The following is a 27,388-nucleotide window of genomic DNA, read 5'->3' on the forward strand; positions in this document are numbered from 1 at the left end:
CCATCTTTCCCAACATCAGGGTCTTTTCCAGGGAGTCTTCTCTTCTCATGAGTGGGTCAAAGTATTGGAGCCTCGGCTTCACGATCTGTCCTTCCAGTGAGCACTCAGGGCTGATTTCCTTAAGAATGGAGAGGTTTGATCTTCTTGCAGTCCATGGGACTCTCAAGAGTCTCTTCCAGCACCATAATTCAAAAGCATCAATTCTTCGGCGATCAGCCTTCTTGATGGTCCAGTTTTCACTTCCATACATCACTACTGGGAAAACCATAGCTTTTACTATACGGACGTTTGTTGGCAAGGTGATGTCTCTACTTTTTAAGATGCTGTCTAGGTTTGTCATTGGGGAAAATGTATATAAAGTGTTTTAAAGATTATGCTAATAAACAGTGTTTCTTTGGTGGGGTGGGGCATTTATTTTCCACCTGAAGGTACAAAAGTAACATAGGAAATGGCCATATTACGTATAATGGTTTAATTGACACCGAAATGAGAATGCCTAAATGTGTATTGGTGAAAAGATTTAACATGGGGATTTTCCATGAGGCTATATTGGAAGCAAGAAGAGCTCTCCCTGAGCTGTAACTAGTTAATGGTTACCTGCTGATTGTTTTTCTCTGTGCTGAGAGTGAAACTTTGATCATGTGATGAAAGTATTGAGTTGCAAATTCGTCATCTTGAAAGTTGTGTGTTTTTCGGAATGGGGGAGATACACAGTTTGGATTTTTGGATCTTTTATTTCTCAGAAGATGTTGAGCCTGTGCTGAACAGCACAAGACATTGTATGGATATTTTGGTTGTATCTTTGATGCTTATGTTCTGTTTTTGAAGAATTCTGCCAGTAAAACTTTGAATAATGTTTTTATGGGCCTGGACATTGATTTCTTCCAAAAGGATAATAATAATAATAATAATAATAATAATAATAATAATAATAATAATAATAAATTTATATCACGCCCATCTGGGAAAAGGAGTCAGTTCTTATGCTTCTGGTCACTTCAAACTACACAATATTAATATCTGAAACACCATATACTTCCATCAGAGTTCATCGAGCTCAGTATGTTGGGATTCCATTCCACCTTTTGCTGTAGGCATGGGATTGCTGTGTGTCACATGTGTGTCACATGTCTGTTTAAATTCCAGCACAGATTGCTGGCGTGAGCGGAACTTCCGCTCTGTATTGCTTTTGTTTTTAGTCTCTCTCTGAGAAGACGGCAAGGAGAGATGCCATGTTTTCTTTGTCCTGATTTATGTATAATAAATGCGTAGTTTAGTATTGTCGACAGTGAGTGGCAAAGGCTCTCCATGATTTCAGGCAGGAGATGCCGGGGTTGAACCAGGCACCTTCTGCTCACAAGTGAGATGCTCTGCGACTGAGCTGTGGTTCCCTTCCTCAACTATAACTCCTTCAGTAAAGTGCCCAGATTCTAACACAAGCCAAACATGATCAAAAGGACCTTGGCCCAACCACAGCCACAATCATGTGCCAAGCCTGGCAAAAATTGGGGCATTCGTATGACCATCTACCCTTCCAACAATGTCACAGTTGTTGTGTTTTGGAGGGTTTTACATCTGATTATTGTTGTCTTCTTATTTTAAATAATGCCATTTCAATCAACAAAAAAATCAGGTGAGTAAATTATGTGTACACAATGTGTCTAATTATTTGATTAGGAAGTCCTTTGAAAAACCTAGACCATATATTAGTCAAGGAGGGCAATTGACTGCAGATAAACTCTCCATTGCCTATTCTTGCCATTGTGGAAAAATAAATGTGCTTGACCTACCAAATATTCTATATAAATGCAGAGAAAAAAGGAGAAAAGGAAAATGTCTGATTTTATCTTGTGGAAGGCCAACGACCTTGGTGAGTCCAAAATTACTATGATCAAATAGTTGTACAGAGATTCAAAGATGAAAAGGGATTTCTTCCATGGAAGATCTACAGGTCATTTAAACTTCAAAGCAAATATCCATCAAGTCTCAAAAGCCTGGCATATAGATGAACCTGCTGCTTAAAACCGAACTGACTTTTTGAAAAAGAAAAGAATTAACGTTAGCAGAAGTAGGTAATTTGTACCTTTGCATATTTAACAGGGTCTAACATAAGGCCAGTTCTGCACAAGTATTTCTCCTTGTCTATATTCAGTATAATTTGCTAGTCATAGCATGTTCAGGAACAGAAATGGCAAAAGCAATGGAACAGACACTCAACACTTAAAATGCTGTTTTGTGTTCTCACTGACTGCATGGCAATTCCTGGGGAACCAACCATCAAGTAATACCCATATTTATGACACATTACCATGGAACCTATGAAGGAAAGTCAGAGACAGCCACATATTAGGAATAATAATATGCAAGCAAGCCCACTGAACTCAAGTCTACATATTTTTATATCCTGGATTCCCTTTTCAGTACTTTTAAAAACACAAGAAGCTGCTTTATTCCAAGTAAGACCATTGGCCTATCTAGTAACAGCTATGCTGACTACTAGTGACTTTCCAAAGTTTCAGACGGGGGGGGGGGGTCTCTATCCATCCTACTTGGAGATGCCAGAGATTGACTTTTGGACCAAGCCCTGGCTCTTTATTTGAAACATCCAGAGGCTCTATAAAGATGTTTGTGCTTTATGTCCTAACATGTCTGTCATGATTGCCTTGTTATATCTTTTTCTTGTTTAAAATATAGAATTTGATTTTGAGGCCTGGGTAACACTCAGTGGTGCATTTAAGAAACCATGCATTACAGCTGCTTGATTGGAACAAGTCTGGCATGGCAGGCATCGCTCACATGACAGCTGTAATGTATGGAGTATCTTGCAGTTTCTTATCTTCTCTATTTTGTGAAGCAATTCCACAAACAGAAATGTCTAGCACTGGCAGAGGGACCACCTATGTTTCCTATGTTCTTCAAAGCATTGAGAAAGCAATCCAGGATATAAAAAGATGTAATGTTGTACATTGTATTTGGACTGACCAGTTAATTAGCCAACATGCTCAAGCTTTCCATATTTATCAAGGAAAACACAACACACACAATGCACTTAGGTATTCATTTTCTAAATGTCACAAGCTCTTTCCACTCACAAGTCATCCGAAACTCAAGGATCCCCAACAAGGAGGACAATGCCTCTTGAGAAAACAGCTTCTTTTTGATGATGATGATGACAATGATAAACAAAATCACTGCTGGGGTTCTCAGCAGTGAAACACAAGTTGTCCTCAATAGCAGACTCTGTAAGCAAACGTGTCTGAATATTTCAAGCCTTGCAGCCTAATGCATTCTCAGTTAAGCAGAATTTTTTTGGGGAGAGAGCCTTGGAGAAAGTAAGCAACACGGTAAATCAGAAGGTGACACTGTCAATGGCCCCTTTTCTGCTCCAAATGGGGGTTCTATCCTGTGCATTTAGCTGAGCTCAAAGAAACATAGGTAATCTGCATTTTAACTGTAGATCGCAGGAGCAGGTGATTATTTATTACCTACTCATTATGGAAGGTTGTCCGATTCAGCTTTACACAGCTCTGGGGTTTGGCTGAGAGAAATCACTGGCTGGAAACCTCATGAGGTTTCTCAAGCATTTCCACAGCCCCCTCCTCTTACCTAGATTTACGGGGTGCCGTCAAACATGTAGTGATACCAGTGCTCTTCAGCTTTAATAAAAAACTATTTGCTCAGCTATAAACTTAATTTATTGTGATATAATTACTTTAGCAGTGCTATTAATATCTGCCATGTTTAGTGTCAGTGATTTTAGTGCTACAAACTTAGTTTGTAATGAATAAAATGAGGTTATCAGACATAAGTACTCTTTCCCTCTGTTCTGGAGAATCTCTGGAGAATCATAGAACTGAATCCAGATTTAGGCTGTGTACACACTATTGCTATGAAGCACACTTTGAAACATGTTTTCCCTTCAAAGAATTCTGGGTATTTTTGGTTTGTGAAAGGTTGTTGGGAATTGTAACTCTGTGAGGGGTGAACTACAGTACCCAGAATTCTTTCAGGGAAGAATGTGCTTTAAAGGTATGGTGTGTAGTTGGGCACAGTCATGCCTGGAGGAGGTCCACTGAAATAGGACGTATGCTATTTATGACAAATTCCGTTGATTTTTTATTACTCTTCCCTAAGCCTGACAAAGTCTGGGTCTGACCCACAGAATCATAGTTGAAAGGAACTTCTAAACAAATCAGGCTCCACCCCAGTGCTATTTTTCTACAAAAAGAGGTGCTGGAATACACCCTTTTCTCTTATATTGGCACCTATCCGAGAGGTGCCAGAACTGAGTTCCAATGAGTTCTGGCTGAAAAAAGCCCTGCTCAATCCCATGCAGGTCTTCCATTACGACACCACTCCTGAAATGTGTTCATTCCCTCCCTGCTTAAAAAAGGAAAGACTCGCCACCTTCCAATATGGTCTCTCTCACTGGTGAACAGTCTGTAGCATCCAGAAGAAGCTGAGATCCTTTCTCTCCCCTCCCCTCCATCTTATCTCTCGCCACAGAAAGAAAATTTGCTCCATCATCTATATGAAACATCTTTGAATCTGAAGATGTCTACTCTGTGACTTCAGCCTGCTCTGGGATGCCTTCTTGGAAATGAAGAACAGTCTGTAAACATTTTAAATGAATTAATTCATTAAGTGAAATAAAATACTGCCTCTCAATCGTCCCTTTTCTGTGGGTTAAACACACCCAAGTCCATCAAGCTTTCCTCAAAAGACTTGGGCTCCACACACACACACACCACACCTTTATCTCTCTTCTCTATACATATCCCAGTTTGTCAATATCCATCTTAACACTTTTAACACCATATGGTATCTGCGCCTGGAACACTTGAGGGACCATGTTTTCCTTTATTTCCTCCCTCTCCCATAGCTGAGTTCAAGAAATGGGAGTATTTGACTCACACCCTCTGAAAGCCAGGATGTTGCCAAGGTTCTTTCGGGGGTGGCCCCTTTTGTTTTGGATTTCCACAAGCCATATCCCATTCTTCTCTTGCTTTATAAGGGAACTTAAAGTTCCATGTACAGCTACTAGCTAGCAATCCTGCAAGATATTGGTGTTCATTTTAATTAAAACAAAATAAAAAAAATCCTTCCAGTAGCACCTTAAAGACCAACTAAGTTAGTTCTTGGTATGAGCTTTCGTGTGCATGCACACTTCTTCAGATACACTGAAACAGAAGTCACCAGACCCTTCTATATAGTGAGAAGGTGGGGAGGGGTATTACTCAGAAGGGTGGTGGGATTGGGTGGGATTGGGATTGGGTGATTGGCAGATGGTGATTTTAATTAAGCTAGCGTTGCAGATAGTATTTTTTTGCAACTCTTAATGCTTAAAAAAAAAGGCAAAATGCAAAACAAGATATTTTTGTATGCTGCTTTTAATAATACAGTGGTACCTCAGGTTAAGTACTTGATTCGTTCTGAAGGTCCGTTCTTAACCTGAAACTGTTCTTAACCTGAAGCACCACTTTAGCTAATGGGGCCTCCTGCTGCCACTGCACCGCCAGAGCATGATTTCTGTTCTCATCCTGAAGCAAAGTTCTTAACCCGAGGTAATATTTCTGGTTTAGCAGAGTCTGTAACCTGAAGTGTATGTAACCTGCAGCGTATGTAACCCGAGGTACCACTGTATATGCATTATCATGAACACTTTACTTTATAGTAAAGTGGAAATTTGGAGATGTGCAAATTTCACAAGGGTGACTGTATGTAGGCTCCCTGGCATTGTGAGGATCACAGCATAGGGACCCAGAGCATAGCTTTCTTTGTGGTGGCCCCGGTGTTTTTGACTACCCTCCCTTTTTGAAATGCATCATGCCACTATATTATTTTGATTCAGATACCATGTAAGGATGCACCTGTGTACCTCAAGAGGGAAAGAGAGGATGGTGATAGTTTGATTTTCACTTCTGTTGCCTTTCCTATTCATGAAAGTTCTGAATTTTGACACTGATTATTTTATTTTGTTTTAGATATTTATTGTTCATTGTCCTTCTAAAGTCGTTGCTTGCCACCCCGAGATTCTCAAGTAACTTCAAATAGCTTAGATAAATAAATAAGTCACATTTCTATGCCCTCACAAGCCTTATTTGCTGATTTCTGAGATCGATGTGCTGTTAGATGCCGAGGAGAATCCAAGCCTGCATATCTCAGCTGTTGGCAACCTTAGGCCTAGGATAAGGGTGGAACACAGATACTGATGACTACTGCTGATTCTATTAATGCCAATATTGTCTTCTTTCCTACTGGCAGAGGCTCCCTGTGCCATTAATGGCAGCAGGACAGTCCAGGTTTTCTCCTGAACTGAGATTCAGTGATGGAAAAACATGGCAGGAAGGTAGGAAGGAAAGAATCCATTATATTTTTTTCTGAGCCTTTGCAGTGCAAATACACCTCACTCCATTGGAAAGGTTAACTAACTTAAAAATGACTTCCCCTGAATTAAATGTAGATACAAACACTGATTTCTGTTCTTCCATCTTTTGAAGTGCTTATGACTTTTTCAAAAGCCACTTGTGATGTCAGTGTGAAGGCCAGGGCATAAACACAATCAGCAGATTGTATAGGCACTCCTTCCAACAATAGCATAAGGGAGGCTTGAGCAAGCAGCCGTACTGGAACCAAACAGAAAGGAGCAGCCAGAGATTCCTTGGCTGTTGTGAAGGTTTTCTTTTTCATGTTTCAGTTGAAGGCCTTGTAGGAGGGTTTGTGAGACTTCAGTTATTATCAGATCAAAATGCTTCTTGTATACATAACCAGCACCACATATGCTGGATGCTTCAGTAAGAATTGCCACACAAGACGTTGTTTCAGTACCAACTGTTAAAGTGGGGAGGGCAGAGGAGTGGGAATGATTCCCTTCTGACTAAGGTCGCATTCACAGAATCACAGAATTGTAGAGTTGGAAGGGACCATGTGGGTCATCTAGTCCAGCCCCCTGCAGTGCGGGACTCTTTTGCCCAATGGGGGACTCAAACCCACGACCCTGAGATTAAGAGTTTGATGCTCTAGCAGCGGAGCTATTCTGGGTCCTCATCCATACCATACATTTAAAGCACACCATACATGTAAATCACTATGATACCGCTTTAAACAGTCATGGCTCCTCTGCTCCTATGAAGGAGAGGGCTACCAATAGCTATTAGCCATGATGGTTATGCCCTGGTGTTCTGCCTCCACAGCAGAATTTTGGAAGGCTTCAGCGCATAGTGGTTGCAGAGCTTCTCTTGAATCGTGTCCCACGGCACTGCCTGGACTGCTAGAGGCACGACCAATGCTCGGGTCGTCTTGAACACCTTGGGGCCACAAAGGCTGAGGAAGAGGCCTCGCTTACACAATTCTGTTAGCACGTTTGCTTGGAGGTAGCAGTTGAACAGAGCAAGGTAAAAGTCCCATGATTCAGAGGCTGGGGCAAACGGCGGTAGAGGCACGAGTGAAGCCATGGTTCCGATGCCGACGTAGAGGGCGATGGATGGAACACAGTGCTCTAGCCAGAACGGTCAGCTCTAAATTGGTGCTGTTCAGTGATTCCGCTCAATGAATGTCCGAATCTGACTGTGCTCTGATGTCCATCAATCCCACCTTCGTCGCCAGTGTTAAATAGTGGGTAGACATAGCAGATGATGCAGCGATTTCTCCAAAGCAGCTCTTTATTTGTAAGCTGGAACAGAACTGAACAGCAAACAGCTCAGCCAGCCTGCTTTTATAGGTAGCTGACTGTCAACATTGTAGCAACAACAACCCAGGGTTTCCCGCCTTAAGTAATTGACGTGGACCTGAGTGAAAACTATATACGCGATAGTCCTGTTGGCCAGGGTGAGAACTTCAATACATAACACTTCTGAATACCAGTTGCTGGAAAACACAGGAGGAGAGAATGCTCTTGTGGTCAAATCCTGCTTGTAGGTTTCCCACAGGCATCTGTTTGGCCACATTGAGAACAGGATGCTGGACTAAATGGGCCTTTGGTCTGATCCAGAAAGGTTCTTTTTATGTACATCAGGCAGTAGTGTAATGGGGGGGGGCACAGGGTGGTTGCCCCAGGCATAAAATTGTTAGAGGCACAAAATTTCAACACTGGGTGCTGCCTCAGTACAGCCGCATGCTTCTGTTGCTGGGCTCCATTGAAAACAGCTTTTCTATGTAAAGCAGGAAGTGACTTCTCCAGACAATGAAACAACTCTTCTTTTCTTACCTCTGTGGCTGCAATCTCCTGGGTGGCATGGATGTCATCAGGCAGTTGAACTTGCATGCATACTCCGTCTGTTCCCCTCATCCCCACCCCTCTGCATGGCCCTGGGTGCTGCCAATCCACGCTACACCACTGTATTCAGGTGCTGAGGAAGCACGGGAAATGGGAAAGGAACATGATCTTTTGCCAACAACTTGAAAAATGAATGTAGTCAAGACTGGGTTGGAATGTTTTGCCACTGGAGGCAAAACAGAAAATGCTACCTCCTATGCTGCCTGTTGAAGCTCCCCCCACCCACTGGCAGAGGAAGGAGGTGCGGTGGGTGCAGCCCACCCTGGGTGTAATCCCTGAGGGGGTGTGTGACATGGCCACGCTGCCCCCCTGGGACGCTTTCCCCAGCCCCGCGTGCGGCTAGCCCCTCCTCCGGGTGCACAGCATGTGCGCCACTCCGGGTGCAGGAGCAGCTAGCTCTGCCTCTGTCCCCACCTCCCAAAACATTGCTCACTGCCCACTGAAACCACCTCCCTGAAACTGCCTACCCAAGCTGCCTCCCTCATCATCCGCTGGAGCTGACAAAAAAGGAGTCCAGAAAGGAGCAGGCAGATTAAAAGGAACAGGTGGTCCCAGTGGAGAACAAGGCAGTAGAGGAGGAGGTGCGAAGGGTACAGTACACTCCTCAGGGTTTGCATCTGGTCCCCTCCCAACTGTCCTCCAATCTGCCACCTGAGGTAACTGCCTCACCACACCTCATGGACCGGTTGGCCCTGAATGTAGGAAGCACTCGCAATGCACCACAATGTTCTGCACAATGCTTTTTTTTTTTTTCAGCTGCTGCATCTAAGAACAGAAGATCATGCAAAGTGAAAGCATATGTCAGGAGAAGAAATGAGACAGTCATGACTTGGAACATCTGATTTCTAGATCTGCGTCATGTCAGATATTTGAACAAGCCGTGGATGCTGACGAAAAGGGAGCACACTTATAATGAAGACACCATCGCCTGACAACAAGCGCTTAGACATTTGGTGTGTTGTGACTGTGGCATTTCCCCCTATTAAGCAATTTTACCTGATGCGATCCTAAGCTATTTCCATATCTAACTGCATATAAGAGCCAAACCTTGTGCATAAAATGCATTTGAAAAGATGTGCTTGTCAGCAGAACGCGAACAAGAAGAATAGCAAAAATAAATAAATAAATAAAAGGAAGTCATCAAATGCATCGTATCATAGAAAAGCAGTTTGGGAGCACACTTGAAATCACCTCCTCTTAATAGAAGTCTGTTCAAGTAGTTGCAAACAAGGCATTAAAAAACACAAATTAAACAACACACCAAAAGAGCCACAAAATGAATCAAATTCATTTCCAGTTATGCCCCATTTTAGCTGTATTGCTGGATATGAAAATCATTTGCCTCTTTCATTATTTCACAGAAGTACCTCTGCTGTGGCTTGGGAGAGGGCTGAACTATTCTAGAAGCTACAAGTTTATGCTGTGTATGTAGCTCCAAGTATCAGCTGGAATACAATACTCAGAGAACCTGATTTCTCCAGGAAACATACGTGTTTAGTCATGTGATGGATAAAATTTAGGAAAAGTGTGTGGAAACAAGAAATTCCCAATATCTTCACCAAACATATCCATTTGTTGCATTTGTATTCATATTCATTACTGTAGTGCACTTGTATTCCAAGGAGCTCAGAGCAGTGCTAAAATGTCACTATCTTAGATTTAAATATCACTCTTATGGGTCACCAATATGATATACTCCCTCCAGGGAACACAGTCCTGTTTGATGGTAAAATATCATTGCACCTTATCAACAACCTTTCAAAGGACATTAGGCCAAGAGAGACTTGTCCAAAGCCATACTTTGAGCTTATCAATCAAAATCTCAGTTCAACATACTATGCACTAAACAACATTGGCCTATCTCTGGGCCAATTAATGTGATTTGCCTTAGTTGGAAGATATGATACATTAAGAGAGATGCAGTTTTCAAGATGGCAGACTAGTGCAATGACTGCAGGCATAGGATGTATACTGAATGGCTGACACACTCTAGACCAGCCATTCTCAACCTTGGGTCCCCAGATGTTGTTGGACTAGAATTCCCATCATCTCTAGCTGGCAGGACCAGTGACCAGGTATGATGGGAGTTATAGTCCAATAGCATCTGGGGACCTGGCAGGCTTCAGGGAATCCAATCCCTCCCATGGTACACAGCCAAGAATCAGATAACAAGAAGAGTTCTTACCAAGTCTTTTATTCAATATTCACAGTGAGAGGCTTAGAAAAGGTGCCTCGATTTCGGTTATGGCATTGCTCTGAGTAAAGCTCCACCTCCTCTGTCTCTCCTATTCTATGTCACCCCTGTGATGGCTAATCTGAGCTTTCTGCCTCTGAGCTTTCTGTTGTACTACTCCAAATGCCTGCCTGGTTCTGGGAGAGGAGGATTCTTGAATGCTTTCGAAAGACACTGAGTCTGTCAGCTGTCTCTCCCCTGGTGCTTCTTCTTCTTCCTGCTCCCCTCCCAGTATTTCCCAGCTTCTCCCTTCTGCAGCCTCTGAACCTTCCGCAAACTCCTGTTTGTAAATCTATACTGTCTCCCTCTTCTCTGGCAGGTTCAGACTGCAGAGGCGGGATCCATTATTCCTCCCCCTCCTCTGCCCAGTCTCTGACAGGACCCAAGGTTGAGAAAGGCTGGTCTAGATCTTAAATGATTGTAATAAAGAATTGCAAATTACGCTGACTTTGAGAGGTGACATTGCTAACAATTGTGTGAAGTTAATGATCATGATGAAAGTTCAAATGCTTGCAAATCCTGTATTTTTGTCACACATGAACCTAAATACGGGGGAAAGGCATTCCTGTGCCTGGGATTTCAGATTGCTGCATCATTAGGGAGAAATGAGTTTGTGGATAATTATATAACCTGTTACCTTATTGTTGTTGCTGTTGTTACGATTTATTACTCGCCCTTCACCCTAAGGTCCCAGGGCAAGTTCCAACAATCAAAACACAATATTACACAATATTAAAAACAGTTTCAAACTTTAAATTACAGAAATAAGGTGGGTCCTAAAATATACATCTCAAGTGTCAAACACCAGGGTAAAGATTAGCTTACCGCTGTACCATTCCATTCATCCTGCATCACTTACTGAACTCACAACAGATACACATAGTGTAAGGGCTGCAAGACTAGCTGCTCTTATACATTTCATACATGTGATGGGTACCTTTAGAATAGAGAGAGATCAAGCTATATATAATGCCCTTCCGAGCTGAAAAGGCCAGGGAAACTTGTAAAACTGAAAGGTCATCCCTGATAGGACACAAAGATTTAAAGTGGGTCAGGACCTCTAATTAAAGCACCTCCTATCTTGAAATTACCAGGCATCTGCATGCTTCAATCAAGAACTCAATTTCTTACTGCATATGCTATAGCTGGAAGAAGCAGATGGAGGTAGAGTTGGAACATTTATGTGACTCGCAGTATTACATGCTGTTATACAAGCTAGGGGGGAAAATGTCAAACACTATCAATCTTTAGGGTTCAAAGCATAAGTTGGTTGCGGTGAGATCAGGCAAAAATTCCTGGTGTGAAATGGTGTGAAAATTTTAGTTCCATTTGAGGAAGTTCATGCAATCCTTAGAAACAACTGACATCTGGTGTGCATTCGTTTATGCAGAAGACCAACAACAGTGTTTAAAGAAAGTAAAACGTGCTATGATGGATGCATCACTGCCTTTGCACATTTTTCTGATCTCCCATTGTTGATTCTGATCAAATAGATCTTGTCTTCTCTTGGGTTATTAAATTGCTGCAATATCATTCGTGCTCTTACAACAGGGGTGCATTTACCCCCAACCCCTTTCAAAAAGATGACTCAGGAGCCCGGTTCCCAAAATGTGGCCAAATGGCAAATCAGGGAATGGGAGGAGCCTGGCTCTAAAAAAAGATTGCGAAGGAAAGTGATTCCCTTTTACTTCCTCCCATAGAAAAGCCTCTGCAACTTTGGCAGGCTTAATCCACTCTGGAGGAGCTGGTGTGCCTGCAAATTTCACCACTTTGGCCCGAAGGTGCTAAAGGTACAGCAATTTTAAGAACCTGAATTATAGTGATTAGGAAACACAGAGCAACATTTCAATGCAGAGCAGCTTGGAGCCTGCAAAACAGACCAAATCAGAGAAAGTCCAGAATGACACAGCAACAGATTGGAATTTTAAAACCCACATAGATATAAGGCAAATAGTGGGGCCTGTCCACATGCCTGTCCTACAGGCATGTTGCTATTATATGATCCCATGAACCACTCTGAGACCTATGGGTATAGGGTGGAATAACAACAACAACATGATGATGCGACAGCTTAGTGTCTGTGAAAAACAGACTTTAAGTCACTTTTGCAAACACACCAAGGCATTACATAGGAATATAAGCACCTGTGGATCAGGCCAATGGTCCATCTAGGCCAACATCCTGTTCTCACAGTGGCCAACCAGATGCCTGTGGGAAACTCTCAACCAGGAGAGTGATCTCCCCACCTCATGCTTTCCCGCAAATGGTATTCAGAAGCATTTTTGCCCCTGACTGCTTTAATCTCCTTCTGCTATATTATTTCAACCAGAAGGCTTTTGGAAGGGCAAAGGGTGTGGTCTCTGCTTCCTTCAACCTGAGTAACCGTTCAGTGGGTAAAATATGTACAAAGATGGCAGTCCCCAGTTCTCCCCTCCAAAAGTGGTCCGGCCTTTCTGAATTTCATATTCTCCTTATCCTCAGTGCAAGCAGACATGCTCATCCCACTCTCTAGTGTCTTATGCAAAGCAATCTGCTCTTGGTGACAGCAGTTATTTTAAAGTTGTGTGTAGGCGAGAGACCTCAAACTCAAGCTGGGGACAAGTGATGAGGGATAGCTTTTCAAAATCCAATCTCCATTTGACAAGCATGCACTCCAAAAGAGTATTTACAGCACAGCGACACGACAGACTCTTGTCTTTATGAAATGGGAAGTTACCATCCATCAAGATGTCATTTGTTGTACGTCAGTCATCCGGCCAACCACCACCAAATGGAATAATTGAAGGAAAAGGCAACATAAGGAAACTGGCACTTGATTATCTGGGCACCACAAGACAAAGGGCAATTTACAACTGTTCCATACAGACTTATATATATAAAAGTCAAAGCCAAGAGATTCTGCTGGCTTTTGCCAGCCTTCGTAATGGAGACACATGGAGAGCGATCACACTCCAAATCATCACATTTCAGAACTTAAATCCTAAACTGCTGCTGCTTCTATCTTTTTTTGAAGGGAAAGTTTTAATTACTGAAATGAAAACGTGTTTCCCATGATTAATTTGGGTTGGTTTTCACTCCTAGTGGAAGATGCATGCTGGAGGACTGGGTGCATATGATGAAATGTTCGATCTGAGTGCTTGTTTCATGCATATTGATCCAGTTTATGCATCCATTTTTGATTATGTAAACAGGAAGACCCTATGTCACATATTCCCTTGGGTTTGAACATACATATCTATTATGCCTTTGGGTCAATTTGTGGAGCTCAAAAATAATGTGCAGGTTGAAATGCAATTGCTCATAGTTTGTTTGTTTGTTTGTTTGTTTGTTTGTTTACAAAGGACAGTTGCTGGACCAACACCTCCCATATCTACTAAGCTTTAGAAAGGAGACTTTATTCTCAGGCCTGTTTAACCCTGTAGCGATTAATTTACAGAAGTTTGGCAGTTATGCATACACAGGTAACTCATACCTTGCATCATTTCAACTTACATGGTTGAAGAGCAGCCAGTTGAAAGGGACCTTGAGCTTGCTGGGAGGTTGTAGCAGAGGAGTACAGCTATCATGTACACTTGGTACATTCTTTCTATCTAGGATTGTCATCATCTTCCACCGAGCGCACACCACATGGGACGCTCATGGGATGGTGAGAGAGGAAGGGGACACCCACCAAGCCAGCCAGATCAACCCTGGCAACCAGTGGGACGACAGATCGCCCTCACCTCCAGTTGAAATCACACAAATTAAATGCACTGAGAGCAGAGACCTTAATATTTATTTTTGCACAAGGGTTTCCTTGCCTCGAAAGATTGCTTGAACTCAGACTGGGAAGCTCATGCAAGATCTTGAACAGCACCATGAGATCTTGCAGGAGCCTGCATGTGAGCCTCTCAGAGCCCAGAATGCAAGGCAGAGAGCTTTTAAACTTGGGGGCGGGGGGTTACCATATAAAGCTACTGATGCACTGGCAAAACTGTTTGGAACCTGTGGCTCTGCATATGTTGTTGGACTGCAACTATCATCAGCTCTGGCCAGCATGGTCCAGCAACATCTAGTGGTCCATTGCTTCCCCACCTATGTCCCACAGGAATTGAGTGTTCAAAAAGTTTGACCCAAACTTCTTTTTTCAAGCAAATCACCACTCATTTTGCTGTGCTCACAACTCTAGGGCTCTGAACCAGATTCAGCTGAATCCTGAACCTAATTAGGCTCACCAGCTGGTTGGATCCGGGTTGGGTCGATTCCTCCCTGGGTTGGCCGGCGCTGAGAGCCCTGATGGGGTCAGGTGAGGGCTGGGTACAGCCCTACTCACTACAACTTGCATCTATGCCAAAGCTACTTCAAAACGAAAAAGGATTCTATCCTTTTTTGAACTCTATAGCAGATGCTGTCACTGCAACACTCCGATGAAAATAGCTGCGTCTATTGATCTTCTGTTTTCTTGGGACTCTTCTAGAAGAGAAGTATTGACCTTTTTATATAAGAAAAAAGAAACGGAGAAAACACAGTCACCATGCGAGTATTCTGTCATAAATATTTTACTATCAGAGTTGCGAGAAATTGACAACCATTCACTGTGTTCATTATGCATACCTGTGTTATTTATATGGCCTGTTTAGAGTTGGAAGGGACCCCAAGGTGCAGCTAGTCCAACTTCTTGCAAGGCAGGAACTCCAACTAAAAAGCCCTGACAGATGATCATCTCACCTCTGCTTATAATTCTGGCTGGGGCTTACAGGAGTTGCCCATAACATTTCAACAGCAGTCTTTCTCAGCTCTTCTACCTATGATCCTTTAACTAGAGACAAGGTTCTACAATCTTCATTGTCACTCTCAGCTTGGTGAGGGTCTAGCAAGAAGCAGAGAAAACCAACTTATTTGCTGGATGGGGAAGACAGGGGCATATGTCAGCTTGTGTCTGTGCTTGCCAGGCACTTGGAGGATCTAACAAAGGCTGAGTGAAAGCAAGGCAATGGCTGCATACTCTCACCTGGTTATAAGCTGGAGAACCTTTGGGAGCGTGATGGTGAGATGTCTCAATTCAGCCCCCAGCTCAAATTTTAGAGAGAGTGCAGTGGGGTGTGTGTGTTTCAGGGCATTATCCCTGACTTCCTCCTGCATATCAGAGGCACAATGGACTCCCTCAGGAGGTTGTTGACTCTCCTTCCTTGGAGGTTTTTAAGCAGAGGTTGGATGGCCATCTGCCATGGATGTTTTAGCTGAGATCCCTGATAAACCTTGGAGTACCTTCCAACTCTATGATCCATGAGGGTCAACATCCTGCTATTTTGGAGAGCTGCATGGTCTTCTTGGTGGCCACAAACCTTTGGTTGATTTCCAAGGCAATCCAAAAAATCTGTGGACCCCCAGCAGTGATGATGTTGGGAGCTTCTACATTCAAAGCATGTGGACAATCTGTAAGAATATAGACCTTTTCATTTAGGTTCTAGTCTATATTCACCTTGCAATTATATATTTATAGCAAGGTGAATATATGACAGAACGATGAATCAAAGAACAGCCTCTGACACCCAGATTCATGCTCCATAAATGAATATGGGGTCAACAACCGGATATATGTTAAGCTGCTGTGCATCCATTAGTCACTCTGTATTACTGAAATATTAACATTTGTTCAACCAGATTTACAGAGATTTAAGGAGGGTATAATAATAATGTCTGCAAATTTTATATGCGGTAGTTGTTACACCTCATTAAACAAGCTGCCAAATGATCCATTTCTACACAATTAATATGCAGTGGGTGCGTTATTAAATCTCACATGTAAATTAACTCTTGATTCATGTCATTTACTTTAAAAGTGTGATTAAAAAACTTTTCCCAGACTTTAAATGTTTGGATTTGTTTATTTATTTATTGGGCTCCTTCCCTGCTCAACGATCCCTCCCTATATTTCTGCTGTGCAGCAGTTACATTGGTCTAGGTTTGTTATTTGTTTAGTCGTTTAGTCGTGTCCGAGCCTTAGTGACCCCATGGACCAGAGCATGCCAGGCACTCCTGTCTTCCACTGCTTCCCGCAGTTTGGTCAAACTCATGCTGGCAGCTTCGAGAACACTGTCCAACCATCTCATCCTCTGTCATCCCCTTCTCCTTGTGCCCTCCATCTTTCCCAGCATCAGGGTCTTTTCCGGGGAGTCTTCCCTTCTCATGAGGTGGCCGAAGTATTGGAGCCTCAACTTCACGATCTGTCCTTCCAGTGAGCACTCAGGGCTGATTTCCTTAAGAATGGATAGGTGTGATCTTCTTGCAGTCCACGGGACTCTCAAGAGTCTCCTCCAGCACCATAATTCAAAAGCATCAATTCTTCGGTGATCAGTCTTCTTGATGGTCCAGCTCTCACTTCCATACACCACTACTGGGAAAACCATAGCTTTAACTATACAGACCTTTGTTATACACAATGAAATGTTGACCGCTGCTTACGCAGTGAGGAGAGGGGGGAAAGCCTATCATTTACTGAATCGATTCCTGCCTTTGCAGTGACCAATGGGTTGAGAAATAAGTGGAATTACTACACAAATGAGCACCAACCCATGTTTCATTATGTCACTCAATCCAGACTTTGATGCACTCAGTAGTGTAGCATGGGTTACTAGCGCCCGGGGCAATACAGAGCCGGTGGGTGAAAGGGAGGAAAATGGATGGAGTACAAGTGCGAATTCAACTGCCTAATGGCATCTGCATCACCCAGAAGATCACAGCCACAGAGATAATAAAAGAAGAGTCATTCTGTTGTCTGGAGAGGTCACTTCCTGGTTCACATGGAAAAGCCGTTTTCAACGGAGCCCTGCAATGGAAGCACACAGCTGTATTGAGGCTGCATTGGGATTGGCCCTAACAATTTTGCGCCTGAAAAAACCACCCCATGGTCCTTCTCATGCTACGCCACTGGACACACTAGCAGCACTGCTATTGTACCTGATGCATTCAGGCCTGATGCAGTCTTGTGATGATGCCACAGGGACTGGCTTATGTTTCAATGGAGCCTGGGTGGGCTCCGCCCCTTTCTGCCCACAGAACAGACCATTCAGCAGGTAGAAATGGGGCAAAGTGATGCTGGCACAATTCCTAGATGATTACGAATAGTTTAAGAAGTGGGACTAATGTTGCACAGATGATGAGTGCTTCTATAAAACAATCCAATGTGGTAGGAGTCACCACCAAATCTGAAAGAAGCTTAATTGATAAGGTTTACAATCATATTCAGCACTCCTCCCCCTTCCATCTTTTATTTTGAATAAAGGAGATGACAGTTTCTGGGATTTTATAGAGAAGGTAAAGAATGTTTTTATAAGGTGTGTGTTCACATGTCTGTTTGCATGCTATTTCTAGGATGGGAGCACTTGAGGATGGCACTCGGATGCCATTAATGTTTGTGCCTCTCCAATGACTATGAAATAAAGAAAGAAAGAAAGAAAGAAAGAAAGAAAGAAAGAAAGAAAGAAAGAAAGAAAGAAAGAAAGAAAGATTAATAGACACAGAACACAGGACACAGAAATCAAAGGAAGGAAGGGATTTCATGTAAACTTGAAAGCCATTATTCCCTTCCATACCAATGTAAGCACTAAAACTGTATTGATCAGATCCAGAGATCGTAGTAAACGTTGCTTTGATGTTCCCATTCTGTGATTATCTCCCTACAGCTCTGGCACAATTTGAAGCAGTTTGGGGACCTATGCAACATACCTCACCAATAACTGGCTTTTGGGTTCCACTATACAGGCTGATGGTAACAGAAGTGAGGTGGGGGTAGATCAATGCCAGCTCACTGCCCAGACATCTCAGTCCTGTAGAGCAAAATTTCATATAAGATTGGATTCATCAACTGCTTTGTTGATGGAAAATATAGGCTGAAAATATATACAGCGGAACACCTTTCTCAGCTGGCCATATGTAGCATATGCTCTTTGCATTTGTTCAACAGCATCTGACGAGTTGTTCTAAAAATTTCTGTCCGCAGCCCAGCTTGATAAACTTCCTTCTATTAATATTTCCATTTCCATACAGCTAGATATATTCTTTGGAAGTAATAAAGGTCCACTGTTAATGGGTTCAGAGTGATTGATTGACTCTTTCCCCCCTGCAAAATCTTTCCTTTCCCAGAAAAATATACCACACCCCTATCTGTTCCATTCATAAATATCCTACTGCAGCATGTGGAATAATATTGCCAGTGTTTGGGAAGTGACTGAATTATGATCACAAAAAGGCAGAAATAACACAGGGAATACTCCTTTGGTTTTTTTCTTTTTGTTTGGTCACGGTCATCTGGGCAACGTGTAATTATGTTACTAAATAAGAGTTAGGAATGTAGTGTATGGCCACAGTCCAGTATAGAGTTATGCACACTCAATGCATGTTGCTGGCAACTAACCTAACTAAAGAATGCCTAACCCTGTGTTGCCTTGTGTGTCTTTTTATTTATCTATTTTAAAGAGGAATCCTCAACCTTTTCAGACCCAGGACTCACTTTTAACCCAAACATGTATTTGGGTTAACCCATTTATAAATAGTTGCAAGGTGGTAGTGTTCCTGTTGTGACCCACCTTGGATCAGGCTGTGATCCACTTGTGGCTCCCAGCCCACCAGTTGAAGACCTGTGATTTAAAATGTCCATTTCCTACCTGTACTCTTTTCTGAAAAAAATAGCAAAAGGACCTCTTAAAACAGTAAAAAGAAGGGGGGAGCAATGAAGGAAGATGAAACTACGAGATAAGCTCAATGGCTGATTTTCCAAGGGCATCAAAGTTTTGAGAGGGGTAATTTCCGAGAACTGAAATGTTATTGAAATGGAGATTCACACATAGAGAAAGCCACTTGCTCCTCCAAGGGGTTCCAAAAATGTGTTCATGAGGCTATACCTGCACCTGTAACTCAGTGTGTGGGAAAGAAACTTTGGGATATTTGGCATTGAAAAGCCATTGTTTTGTTGCAGTACCCAGACTGTTTTCCAGCGCCTTACTTGAGAACTTTAAACCTGCTGATGAAGACCATTCACACATACACAAAGAGAGGGGGGTTAATTCTGCCCTTCCGACCCTGAGTTGCTTGTTGGTCTTAGAAAAATATAATTCCATGATTCTAAGACCAGCAAACAACTCAGCGTTGGGAAGGGAGAATTAACCAGTTTTGAAGGCACATATATCTGTTAAAGAAGAGAAGACTCCCTGGAAAAGACCCTTATGTTGGGAAAGATGGAGGGCACAAGGAGAAGGGGACGACAGAGGATGAGATGGTTGGACAGTGTTCTCGAAGCTACCAGCATGAGTTTGACCAAACTGTGGGAGGCAGTGGAAGACAGGAGTGCCTGACGTGTTCTGGGGTCACGAAGAGTCAGACACTACTTAACGACTAAACAACAACAATATCTGTTAAAAAGAATGGTCTTCTTTGCTCATATCACCCCATGTTTTCATTTTTACCCAGAATTTTTATTATCAGTGTTGTTCTTCATATAATCATAAAGAGTTGGAAGACACCTTGGAGATAATCTAGTCAGCTCAACTACAGCACCCCTGACAGATAGTTCTCCAGCATCTCCTTCAATATCTCCAGCCAGTCCAGAGGTATATAAATGGGGCATGCCTCAATACTGATGGCTTGACCCCTTCTTGTCTTATTATGCTGCTAGCAGAACACAAGAAGACCCTGATGGATGAGGCCAATGGCCCATCTGGTCCAGCATCCTGTTCTCACAGTGACCAATGCCTGTGGGAAACTCGCAAGCAGGGTTCAAGCACAAAAGCACTCCACCTTCCTGTGGTTTTAAGCAACTGGAAATTTCTCAGTCTTTAAAAACAAACTGTGGTGCATATAGACAAATTATTAGAATGGAGGGCTAGTGCTGGAATGGAAATAGAATGGATGAAGGACACTCTTATTTCTCATTATTTATATTAGAAAAATTCTTGTAGCACCATTGGGCCCAGAGAGACTGAAAGAAGACCTGCCGGGATGTGTTTACAAATGACTGAACTCGGGAAGGTCAGTCATCTAATGCCATCAATAATTAAAGAACAGCAAGGCTTCAAATTAGCATCATTAATTTTGTTGCAATGTTTTAACCTTTCCTCTGCCTTTTCCCTTTTGTTTTTCAGAAGGTGTGCGATCCTGCTGAAAACAAGGAACTCTCTCACAATTAATTAGCTATCAGGAGGAAATGTCGCTTCTTGGCTGTGTAGCCAGAGAGAGAGAGAGTGCTATTGTGTGCCTGTATACTCACCCAACACAATACCAGCCAAGAGACTCCTGAGTTCATAACTTTCACACTGCTGAATGTTTTCCTTCTTGGTTCCCAGCATCCAGATCCTTGGATATTTTTATATATTTCTTTGAAATAAATATGGGTTTCCTATGGCCACTGATGGGCTTCCTAGAGTGAGCAGACCTATGATAACTTTGCAATCTGAACTTTGCTGGAACTCCGACAGCAAAACGTCCTGTAATGCTTTCAGCCTGCGATCTCTATCACTGGCCCAGACAGTGGGAGTTGGTGATTTCTCCCCTCGTTCAGCACTACAATAACAAAACACAGCTGGTCTTTATTTCACGGGGAAGAAGCAGCAGCCGGCCTGTTATAAGATCGCAAAGTGGGTAACCTAGTTAATCCACAGCAAGGCAAGGAAAATAACCATTTATGATGGGGTTTTTCCACTGTTTTCTACAGACAGACATGAGGAGGCATTTCCTAAAGAAAATAGTAAAAAGGGGGCGGGCGTATTGGATTGGGGTATGGCACTAGAGGAGAGGATCTGTAACACATTCACACACAATATTTTCCCAATCCAGATGGCTTTTCCAAAGCTATCATTTCCTGGGTGGAACTCTCAGCCTGAAATTCAGAAGGCAAAGAGTAAAATTGGGGGGGGGGATCTAAGGGTCATTTTGGTGGAATTGTAAAACTTGGCAGGATATTGGGGGGCTACCCAGTGGCAGCAATGGTCCTTTAGGGAGCTACCATTATTACTGGTGGTGGTCAAGTGTCCCTGCCCCCTTGCTGAAAGCCCTACATGTAAGACGAAACCCTGCAGACCAACATTGATCCCATGTTGGTTGGGGAGTGTACCTCATTTGCACACAGTGTCATTAAATGGGCGAGGCTCACCATTCATGTTCCCATATGTCCCTCTGCACATTCAGACTGACATATCTTGCTTAAAAAATGTGTGAAGTACTGAGTTTGAGAACAATAATGGCCAAGCAGAAGAAAGATCTTTAAGCATCACCCTCTGAACGGGGTGGGTGGTCTTTCAAAGTGTGTGTCACTCTCGTTACCACCACCCCTGCTGTTAAGGCATGCATGGCCTGATATTCAATGAGCATGCAGATGGATCTCCTTCATGGAAGGGGTGAATCCTGGCCAAATAAGGATATCTTCTTGCCTGGGGTATCTCTGTACTAATATATCTGCTTGAACGCCATTTTGGAAATGTGGATTCCTAATCCCGGAAAAGTAGGTGTGGGCAGTGTTTGTTCAGAGTTGAGAAAAATGCTCAGAGGCATTTAGAAGCATGTCACACTGTCCTGAACTTAGTCTCCAAAGGACTAAGCCAACAGGTCTCAGAACGGAAGAGATCAGGTATCCCAAAGTAATACAACTGGGAGCGAGGAAGTATCCTCTACCATGCAAACTGGAAGAACCTGTGTCCCTTCAGCTGTTGCTGGGCCTAAGCTCCCAGCAGCCTCAGCTGGCCTGGCCAGTGGTCAAGGATGGTGGGAATTGTCTTCCAGCAGCATTTGAAGTAACACTGGCTCCCCAACCCTGGCCTAGGCCATCTGCGGCTTCTGTATCAAGTGCAAGGAAAGCCCTACAAAGTGTGCACTGCAGTAATCCAGCCCTGAAGTAACCAACACATGAACTACTGTTACAAGACTTTCCGGGTCAAGGAATGGCCAAAGCTGTTGAACCAGCCACAGTTGGTAAAGACACTTCTAGCCACTGAGGCTACCTGAGCGTTCAGTGACAGAGCTGGATCCAGAGAAGAAAAGAAGGGGAGCTTAAAAATAAGGCTGAAGTAGCAGACATCAGTTCCTGGCTGCAAAGCCAGCTGCTGAAGGCTCATTTTGTACTGGCTTGCTGTACATGCCCTTCAGTTCACACTAAAGTGATAAGCCTGTGTCTGGACTCTATGACTCCAGACTTTAGGTGAGGACTCAAATGATTTAATGTTTCTTCGTACCAAAATTCACATCTGCGTGGAACGTTTAGACGCCACCGAGAAGGAATCGCTGTGCACATTTTCTTGGTAGAAGGGGAGTGGGGAAATAAAGGGACAGCACATTCAGTCATGCAAGCCCCCACCTGTGGTTTTACTACCTTGGTGAGAACTAGACCGAGGAGGAGTAACACATGTTGGGGGATAGTTAGCAAGGTTACTAATTGCAAGGAGGCTTGAAAAAACCTTTGACTTTCTTCAGAGGGCTTAACAAGCCTCCTTCAGAGGCAGAATCAACATAGGAACAAAGGAAGCTGTATCAAGTTAAATCATTGGTCCACCCAGCTCTGTATTATCTGTGTTTACTGGCACTGGCTCTCTGGAGCTTTAGGAAGGAGTCTCTCTGAACCTTACCTGGAGATGCCAAGAATTGAGCCTGGGGCCTTTTGCATGTAAGGCAGATGGCTGATCACTGAGCTAAAGCCCTTCCCTGTTAATGCACTCTCTCTGCAGTTTAACTCCCTCACATGTTCTTTTGAATGCATTGGAAACATTCTCTCAATGAGAGTCTAGGGCACTACCTATATGCTTGCTCTTTCATATTGGAAAAAGTTGTTGGGTATCCTGTTCTGATCTCAAATAATCTAGTTCTCTCAAGCTAGTTACATACAAGTCGAATGCAGAGCATGCAATCAATCACATCTATGTCCAAAGACCTGCAAGGGAACAGAAGGCAGGAGTTCATTTGCAAATGTCTTCTTTTGCACCTTTGTTGTATCATGAAATCAGAGGCTAATTTGGTATGCTCTCTAAACATGAATAAGGGGAGAACTAATTTACTGTGGCCCCCATTAGTTGGGAAGGAGAGGGTCTTCTCGGTAGTGGTGCCTGCCCTGTGGAAGGCCCTCCCATCAGATGTCGAATGGATAAACAACTATTTTAATTTTAGAAGACAGGGAAGTTTCTAATGGTTGATGTTTTATTTTGTTTTAAATATTTTGTTGGTAGCTGCCCAGAGTGGCTGGGACAACCCAGTCAGATGGATGGCATATAAATAATAAAATTGTTGTTGTTGTTGAATCTTGTGGGAGAAAAACTAACCTGAACCAAGAAGAGAAGAAAGGATGTCTTAGTGTTTAAGCTTGTTACAGTGTACATGATGTAAGAACCCCTAAATGCAATCTCATAGCTCAGCTAATCTTTCTTTCTTTCTTTCTTTTTAAAAAATATATTTTTATTAAAGATTTCTTGGTTTACAAAAGTATGTGCAATGTCTCTTTCTTCAAGTCGCATTTTCTACAGATCAATTTCATTTGTTGAGACGTTAATGTCTTTCTAAGGCTGGATCCAGACACATCAAAGAAGCGCTTCAGAAAAATGTGTTGTATCCTTTATAAAGAGAAATCACGTTGGCAACAACGGAACTCCACAGCAACATCTGGTGTCACAGTGTTATATTGCATATAAAAAGCATATTTAAAAAGCATATAAAATGCTTTTTCTTTACCAATCTAGCTGAGTCCCAAGTCTAAATATCGTGCTATAACTTTTCTCAAAAGCCTCTGTGACATATTTGTTGTATTGACTCTTGTTTGGACTATGCTATTTCTGCTTTGAATTGCGTACATAGCAGCCTAATATGCAACACCCTCAGATTATGTGCTTAGACTTCCACCATGACCATGTTCCACTGAGTAATTTACCAGGGCCAAGTGCCAGGTCCTCTGCTGCCCTTGCTGATGGGCGACAAGGTGAAATCTCATGCTAATTGCCCTCTGTACTAGATTTACCACAGCAAATATGAGCATGTTTATAGTGCTGCTAAAAATTAGACACTCTTGAGTGACCTCAGCAAGCATCACCCTCACCGCTTTCAAGCTAGTGTGCGGCTTTCTTTCCTAAATTCCTTCTCATTAAAATTCATTAAGGCACATAATCCCTATCCAAAAATTCAGATCAGTCACTAACAATAAAAGATGCCTCAAGGCGAAAAGGATTTTTGGTTTTCATTGACACTTTGCCTCAAACAGCTGCTTCTCCCTCTCCCCCCCCCCCCTCTCTCTCTCTCTCTCTCTCTCTCTCTCTCTCTCTCTCCCCCACCCCACCCCCAGAGTTAGTTTCTTACTGTACAGATAAATGAGATTGTTAAATACAGAATTCAAGGCATTAAACCCAGAGTGGCAAATGCCCAGTCCATGAGTTTATTCTGGTCCTCCGAGCACATTTTATTCCCCCTCACAAAACCCTGCCTATTTTGATGGCACCACACACAGAGAGAGACAAGTACACATAGTGCTGAGGTTGACAATAACTTGATGGGAATGCAGACTGCCTCCCCAGTCGTAGGACTGATCATTTCATGAGCAGAAGGCAGTCAATAATCAACCACAGCTGAAGAGGGCCTTATGGTCCTGTGTGAGTGTGTATATGAATGTGTTGGGTAGGCACACCCCACTAATGTCATGCAACCCCAGGTGGAATGATTTTGGGTGAATGCAGCCTTTGGGCAAAAAATTGTTTATCCATGCTGGGATTAGCCTTTTTTTAAAAAGTAGTTCAGTCAAGGAATGTGGCACAGGACTATCTAAACCAAACATCTTGCTCAAACATAGCACAATGTCATTTTAAGAGTGTTGTGTTGCCAATTAATGCCCAACCATTTAACCTCCTCTCTTCCAAATTAAGCTTTGCCCAGCAACTTGCTTTCCATGGTGGGCTGCTGGTGGCATAAGTAAATGCCTATGGTAGGCCTTCAGGCTGGGCTACCTCTGAATATGGGCATTCCATATGGCCACCATAGCTAACGACCACTGAAGAGGGGCTGCAGCTCAATGGTAAAAAGGACACTATTGAATGCAGAAGGTTTGAGGTGCACCCCTTGGGAGAGGAAGATCAACTGATAGTTGCCACTTGGAAAAATGCCACTGATCAGTTGGTTGGTGGTACCTGCAAATCCCCTTTGGCATAACCACATTTTTACCTTCCCCATACCTGATGGCCACGATGGTGGCCAAGGTATGACAAAAATCTCTTTGCAGACCCAGATGGGGAGGCCTGGTGAGCCACATTCAGTCTACAGGCTGGAGTTTATCTTTCACTTCTGTAGTCCTTTCTCATCTCAATGATTCAAAGAGAAAGAAATTCTGATCAGTTGTCCACCCCTAGCTTCCATACACACACACACACAAGCACAAACATATATACATACATACACACACACACACACACACACACATTCATATATATATATTCACTGTGTGTGTGTGTGTGTGTGTGTGTGCATTGAATTCTAATTTGAGCAGAAATGAAGATTACTTTTATTAATGTAAGTATTTCAGTCATTTTAGTTAGGTGTTGACCAAATGAGAAAACATTTATCTTAATAATAATAAAAATAAAATAGCACTTCATGAACATGTAAAAGAACACATTTCCCACTGATATCACTTAAAGATCACAGTCAAAAGATTCCTGAGATCAGGGAAAGGGATGAGAAAAAGATGAAGGATCCAAACCAATTAAAATAAAGCATGTCTCCAGTTTCATTGAAAGCAGCAGAACATGCCCCCAACTCATCCTCTGGGACCTACAACCCAATTTTATGCACACACTGTCCTGGGAGTAAGCCTTCCAGAACTCAGTAGGACTCACTTGTTAAAAACATGCACAGAATTGCACTGTACATTGCTGCTAACTTTAGCTAGTTTGGAGCCAGGATAACCTCTATCCATATTTAAAATATACAGAATAGAATTATAATTATATGGGATTTTGGATGAAATACAATATCTTGGGAGCATGGGGAACTTGCATCAAGTTGAGAAGGTGTGCTAGATGAGGATGTGAGGGGCCTTCCATTTCTCCTAGTGGCCCATTGGACTTCCGGTGCGTATAACAAAGCAGTGTAGTGCAGTAGGGGGGAACAGAGCTCTCTTGAGCCTGTTGGATCTTCCATTCATGTGTGTTGTACTCACAGCAGACTTAACTGTGCCCTATATTTCAAAGGGAAGAGAAAGTCTGACTTTAACTTTTTGTCTCTCTCTTTTCCCCACCTCCAAAACAGCAAAAATATGAACAAAGCAAATGTTCACTTCAAAAAGCTGGGCTTATTTTGCTTAGATGGTGCAGTGCATTTGTGTGTATGTGAGTGTTGGTTTTTCATAACTGAACTGTGGAAGCTCTTTCATCCTTTCACATCCAGGTCGCTAATGGAATGTATGATGATGGACTGGTGTTGACAGTTGCTTTCACCTGAGAATGAGCCTGTTTTGCCAGCCTAAATGAAAAAGGTGATGGCCTTACCTTTGTTCTTCTCTGTCATACTATTTATGGATATAACCTCGATGGCTCTAATAGTCAAGAATTTGCTGTTTTTCAATTCAGCCCAGTGAAGGGTTCAGTGCAACTCAATAAGCTGGATACATCAAACCAGCAAAACTTCAGCAGATGTTGGTTCAGTAAAAGATACCATCTTATGCAGGCCTTCTCAGCTTGTGACCCACCAAGCTGAAAGCAGCCCATCAAGCATTTTTGATGCTCTACTGAGGAAACAGTAAGCTTTCTGTATCCCTGAATCCATTGCCTTCCTGAGATTGGAGAAACTGGCATGCCTCTATTACATCATGGCACAAGACTTGACCTTGCCTGTTCAGGATTTCCTGTGTCACTTCCCTTAGACTTATAAACTCAGCTAAGGTGGCGCTG

The 27,388-nt window shown here is 42.8% G+C and overlaps 1 long non-coding RNA gene across 1 annotated transcript; it reads left to right on the forward strand.

The window, feature by feature from the left end:
* Positions 1 to 4,505: 4,505 nt before the first annotated feature.
* LOC307211438 lies at positions 4,506 to 9,512 on the forward strand. The gene is made up of 3 exons (XR_013836456.1): positions 4,506 to 4,614; positions 6,265 to 6,349; positions 9,032 to 9,512. It is a non-coding gene; the product is annotated as an uncharacterized lncRNA (long non-coding RNA).
* Positions 9,513 to 27,388: the final 17,876 nt, after the last annotated feature.

The sequence above is a fragment of the Podarcis cretensis genome (assembly GCF_951804945.1).
Source record: "Podarcis cretensis genome assembly, chromosome: 1".
Classification (NCBI taxonomy): domain Eukaryota; kingdom Metazoa; phylum Chordata; class Lepidosauria; order Squamata; family Lacertidae; genus Podarcis; species Podarcis cretensis.